Source organism: Galeopterus variegatus, unplaced genomic scaffold (assembly GCF_000696425.1).
Source record: "Galeopterus variegatus unplaced genomic scaffold, G_variegatus-3.0.2 Scaffold828, whole genome shotgun sequence".
Taxonomy (NCBI): Eukaryota; Metazoa; Chordata; class Mammalia; order Dermoptera; family Cynocephalidae; genus Galeopterus; species Galeopterus variegatus.
Window position 1 is genome coordinate 49009 of NW_007726939.1, and position 6346 is coordinate 55354.

A 6346-nucleotide genomic window follows, 5' to 3' on the forward strand; every position below is an offset into this window, starting at 1 on the left:
AAAAAAAAAAAAAAAAAAAAAAAAAAAAAAAAAAAAAAAAAAAAAAAAAGAAAGTCACATATACAAATTAGGCAAGATTTTCTTTAGGGGAATTTGCAATATATTAATGATAGCCAACACATTTAATACTTACTATTTTGGAGACCTGTTCTAAGCTCTTTACTTATTAATCCACATAACAATCCCATTAAAATCATTTTCCAGATGAGAAAATGGAGGCAAAGGGTAAGTAATTTGCCCAATGTCGTGCAGCTAGAAAATGGCAGGATGTGAAGCAGCAGTCTAGTGCAGCATTTGGGTTCTTAACTACTAATGTGTACCATACGTGTTACCAGTATTTTCTTTAATTCATGCATCGAGTGGACTCTTTTTTTCTACTTTTAAAAACTTCTATCAGTGTAATTTTACATTCCTTAATGTTTCTCTTTTTAAGAATTCCAAACTTTTTTTTTAGAATATAATCTTCCCTTTATACAATATCTTAGATTCTGCTACACATACACATAGAGGAGCAAAGAATTAATTTAAAGAATACTTACATGTTTAATTGAAATTGCTCCTCTAATTGCAGCCTTTCCCCATGGTAATAATTTCCAGTCCTAAAGCTGTTTATGTTCCTTTGCTGATGTGCTAAAATGGTTTACCAACATGCTAAATGTTTCCTGTCTCTGAAGCCTGCCTGGCATTCACTATCACTTCCTGGATATTCCTGATCTTTATTTCTGACTAAACTCATTATGAAAATGTTCCCTAGCTTTTTGCCAATTGCCTCTTGCCCCAAGGAGCACTTCTCTGCTTTATACTCTTCATTTCTTTAAATGAAGCACTGATATTCTAATATATCTTTTGCACAATTTTTCAGTTTTACTATAGAACTTTTTTGGAGGGAAGAGGAATAGAAGTGATATAAAAAAACTTTGATATGGTTAATGATTAACAGATAATTATTGTAACATCCTGCTCCCAATAAAAATTTTCAAAATTAGGAGTTGGCTTTCATTAAAAAAAAATTACTTCTATTTTTCAGTAGAAATTAAGGCTCCTAAGTCCTAGGCTTAGTAATATAAGGTGTAACACTGATAAAATGCAATGCAGAAATTAAATTAAAAATATAACTATATACTTTAAGTGATCATATTTTTTAACAACCAGGTTTAATATTTCCGAATACATATGATCTACAGGTTCTCAATATACTGAAGGCACTAGAAGATTTCTCCATTACTAATTCAATGATTTCTTTTTTTTTTTTTCCTTTTTGTCTTTTTTACTGACCGGCAATGGGATCGCAACCCTCGGTGTCGCGCCCTTACCGGGGACCGGCAACGGGATCGCAACCCTCGGTGTTGCGCCTGCACCGCGCTCAGCCAGTGAGCAGGAACCGGTCTCCACATGTGATTTGAACCCTCGGCGGGAGCGCCACCGCACTCCCAAGCGGCGCACTCTCCAGTGCGCCACCGGGCCGGCCCTAATTCAATGATTTCTTAATTTCAAAACATTTCCTTTTAAGTTCTAAATTAAGTATACTACGTGAGGATATATACTATATGATTCCATTTATATGACATTCTAGCAAAGGCAAAATTATAGGAGGGGCTGGGGATGGGGGATAGGACACGTGCAGCACAGGAAAATTCTGGGGGGTGATGGAATGGTTCTGTATTTTTATTGTGGGGTGGCTATACAACTGAATGTACTGTCAGAAGTCAGACAACTTGGGGCCGGCCTGTGGCTCACTCGGTAGAGTGCGGTGCTGATAACACCAAGGCCACGGGTTCGGATCCTATATAGGGATGGCTGGTTTGCTCAATGGCTGAGCGTGGTGCTGACAACACCAAGCCAAGCGTTGAGATCCCCTTACCGGTCATCTTTTAAAAAAAAAAAAAAAAAAAAAAAAAAAAAAAAAGAAGTCAGACAACTTGTATGCCAGAAAGAGTCAGTCTTACTTTAGGTAAAAAAGTGGATTAAATTTCCTGTATTAAAAAGAGGAATTCAAAACATTTCAAATGTTTTGGAGGGCTAAACTTTAGTTTCCTTTTACAAAACTGTATGTAAGTGGACAGTTAACAAGGCAACACCCACAAGGGAATGAGCTAAAGAGGTTGGTCCTTGGTTAGCCCAGGGATACTGTTAATTCAGTCATGTTTTCTTTTAAACAAGGTGTTAAGATTCTAGTGGGTGTTTTTAATACCATTTTTCCCTCACTGACTACTGTACTAGTATGGCCATCAGTCCCCATGCAGCGCCGACCAAGCACAGCAGGGCTGAACTAAGTTCACGTATGCCTAAGCCAAGTCCAGCGAGGTCCAGCATGGACCTGCTGCGTCCCCAGGACCCTGCTTGTGGACCTGGTACAAGGCTGAGCTCAGCAGGCTGTGGCCAGCATTCCAATAATGCTCAATTACTGCATCATGTCCTGGCTCAAAATGTATGGTTACCCCACAATCCCGGGCAACTGCTTGCTTTTTCTTTGCTTGTATGATTTTGACTCAGGACTAGTGGTCTCCTCATTTTTTTTCAAATTAAGGTCATGCTGTATGGATACTTGAAGCCAGTTCCCAGAAATGCTCATGACTATTTGTATAATATAGTTTTCCATACTAACAGATTTTTGAAAATCAGTGTTCTTCTTCCCTTACAGACTAAACTAAAGGAATTTTTGAGAAGTTAATTTTGTTTAATTTACCCTTACTGAAAAAAAAAAAGTCAAAAAGTACAGCTCACAAAATCATATAATTCAGCGTTACAAAGGACCACATGAAGGAATAAGACCCATATATGTTTACTACTCTGGGTTCACAGGCATGACTGGACCCCTTTCCCTCTCTTTAATGATGGAAAAAGAAATGAGAGGGGGGAAGAAAGGGTTTACAAAGACTAGATAGGTAAAACAAAATTCATCTTTATTCTAAACAAGCTCTCCACGTAGACTTTACAATTTCTGACACATTATTTCAGAACTGTAGAAGCACCCTTTTCTTCTCTTCAGTCGCCAGGCCACACCAGTTTTCCTTCTCTACTCCCCAATCAGTCCCTCCAGACCTTTCCCTTGCTCCCCATGCCACCCAGGTTGCATCCACAATTACGTGGCTGTCACCATCTGTAGCCGTTCCACATATCTGACAAGTTTTCTTTGTAAAATTTTGCATTATGTATACCACATCTGGCAGAAAAATGTCAGTGGCCTGCTGTTCTTTTTAAAGCGAAATCCCATTTATATTTTTTGAAGGATAATTCCAAATTTAAAGTCTTTGAATGATGTCAAACTTATTACATACAGAGGCCAGGAAAACAATCTCTAAGTTGAGTGGGTATAAGACAATGGAGAGCTGTTAGGCCTATGGTAATTTAAGTGTACGCCCTGTCTAAAGCCATCAAAATTCGAGTTAATAATTATTATAAATATACAATAAGATTATAAATTTTCTAATTATTATAATAAATCTATATAGCTCTACGGCTCCAGGCCCAGTTATTTTTGTACTTTTTTGCTGGACCTCGCTGGACCTGGCTTAGGCGCACGTGGACTGAGTTCAGCCCTGCTGTGCTTGGTCAGCGCTGCATGGGGGCTGATGGCCATACTAGTACAGTGGTCAGTGAGGGAAAAAGTACAAAATGTGGCAGGTACCAACATTATGTTTCTAAAAGACTTCCCACTAAGCTCCAGTTTTGTCAACTGTAAATAGGGTTAGTAGCAGTGCTTATTTTGTAAGGCTGTGGCGAGGAGTAAATGCCACAATGACTGTAAAGAGCCTGACATGCGCCTGCACATGGTAAATACTTAACAGATACTGGCGATGTCTAAAACAATTTTACTTACTAATGCCTTTATTGTAGCCCCTAAAAAGCTCCAATCAATTGTAAAACTTGCCAAATTTTCACCCTCTTCACTGAAGAGGTTCCTCTGTACCCAAAGAGTGACAAAGTTTGTCAATCCTATCTCCTAACCAGATGTGAAATCTATACCCTTACTGTCACTGCCTTAGTTCAGTCCCTCATCAATATCTTCCAGGATCACTATACTGTCAATGATAAATCCTTATTGACTGCAACTCATCTTTCAAGATGAATAGAACTCAGCAGGCTAGAGGAGGGGCAGGGACAGAAGGCAGAGGTTTGCATTCTTTTTTTTTTTTTTTTTTTTTCTTTTGTCTTTTTCCGTGTCCGGCAACGGCTCGCAACCCTCAGTGTACTAAACACGATGCACTGGTGCTCATTATTTCCACAGGTAATTATAACAGCACATCATCTTGACTGTACCGATTTTAACATTCTGGGCATTTTCATAGCTATTATTTAATTTACCTTTTTTTTTTTGTCTTTTTGTCTTTTTTCCGTGTCCGGCAACGGATTGCAACCCTCAGTGTTGCCCCCGTACCGGACCGGGGACCGGCAACGGGATCGCAAGCCTCGGCGTTGCTCCCGTGCCTCGCTCAGCCAGTGAGCAGGAGCCGGTCTGTATGTGGGATCCGAACCCTCGGACAGGAGCGCCGCCGCGCTTCCCAAGCGGCGCACTATCCAGTGCGCCACCGGGCCGGCCCAGAGGTTTGCATTCTAAGCAGAGAAAGCAATATGCCCCTAGGAATTGACCAATTTGACAAGTCTAGGTCTTCCAGCATGAACAGATCCTGGGTGCCTGAGGAGAGGAAGGTAAACAAGGAGGCAAGGACCAGGCCAGGCTGGGTCACAGACTTCTGCGCTGGACACTAACTTTCTTTTTTAACTGATGGGAGGCACAGAGGATTTTTAGAGCATGGTGGAAGGGTCACATTTGTGTTTTAGATCAATCTCAGATATAGTGGCTTAACAATGTACTTGGTGCAATGGCAGAGGGGAGAACAGAGGCAGAACATAAGGACCCTGCCCATGGGGAGTTAACAACCTTGTTATGGAGTCAAAATACATACATATATGAATACTGAACCAGCCAGTAAAAGGGTAAAATTTAAATTATGGAAAGAAGTGTAAGAAGAATCACAACTGTTAGGAATAAATGCATCATAGATATGTTACGAAAGACCTAAGTAAGAAATGGGCCACAAAGGGGTACTGAAGGACGTGTAAGGTATAAATAGAGAGGAGAGGAGGACACTTTAGGTGGCATAAATTACTTAAACTATTTTGAATCAAATCCCAGGTGAGCATCATAATTATTAGACACTCACCCTGTTTTGGGTAAATCTTACAGGGAGAGGGAAATAGAACACACAGTCATTGTAACAGTTTCCTGGAACTTGCTATACACAAAGCTGGCCAATAATATTATGGAAAATACTGAAGGTCGACTAAAAAGAAAAATCTTAACGATAAATAAGTACTGCAGATGACCTTATATTTTAAAAGCCCCTCAAAACTTATCTCCATAGCTTGAGCTACAGGCCACTTTGAAAGCAGAAATGGAATCTCTTCACTCAGGGACGAAAGTTCAAACTAAAAAGACACTGTGAGGGCTCCTGGTGTGTAGACTTGCTAGAGGTCGCTAAAAGAGCAGGGCATGTTTAGATGACAGCTTTGGTTCTGGACTTGTTAACAGATACACGTAAGACAAATGGCAGAAGCAAAGTGGTTCTTTGCACCCCTGGCACCTAGACAAAGATCTGCAGATTGAGGATGACTCTCATTCCCCTACTTCATCATTTTCCCTCACTCCCTTATCTTTCTTTCCCCCTCAACTTATTCTTTTCAATTGTCCTTGCTCCTTAGTCATTCCCAGTTATTACCATTACAAAGGAAACAGATAAGCATAATAAAAGCTAATAATTGTGGCTCCTGCAATGTCTCAGGCACTGACATGATATTAACTTGCTTGATTCTTACAGCAACCCTATAAAGCAGGTAAATTATTATCCTCATTTTATAAATGATAAAACTGAGGCACAGGAGTGAAGTAATGCGACCCAAGTCACTCAGCCAGGAGTGGCAGAGTCAGGATTTAAACTCAGGCAATCTGGTTCTAGAGTTTATGTACTTAAGCAAGTGTAATTCTGCCTCCCATACTGAAATGCTGCTTTATTCTTCTAACATTTCTAGTTCTTACTAAAAATAATAAAGTAGAACATAAACAAACTGTTGCTATCTTGTTATGGTAGATTCTAAACCCAGGCCAGTAAGAAATCCAGCAGTCACTGTACCATGTAGTTGCTAGCAACTAAAACATGGTGGTTAGCCAACTTACATGATGGCTTCAACCTCAGAAAGATGCTTCAGAATCAAGACTCTTCTCCTTTACAACAATTAGCATTTTTAAAAGGGCTTATCCCAATGTCAGAAGTTAGGAGACTTGGGTTTGAATTCAGTCTTTCACTTATTAGCTGAGTGATCTATCTCCGGGGGGGGGGGGGGGGGG

The 6346-nt window shown here is 40.0% G+C and overlaps 1 protein-coding gene across 1 annotated transcript in view; it reads right to left on the reverse strand.

Moving 5' to 3' along the window:
• Nucleotides 1-6346, reverse strand: part of PTPN2 (protein tyrosine phosphatase, non-receptor type 2) — a 42522-nt gene that overhangs the window by 22125 nt on the left and 14051 nt on the right. The gene's annotated exons all lie outside the window — the stretch shown is intronic.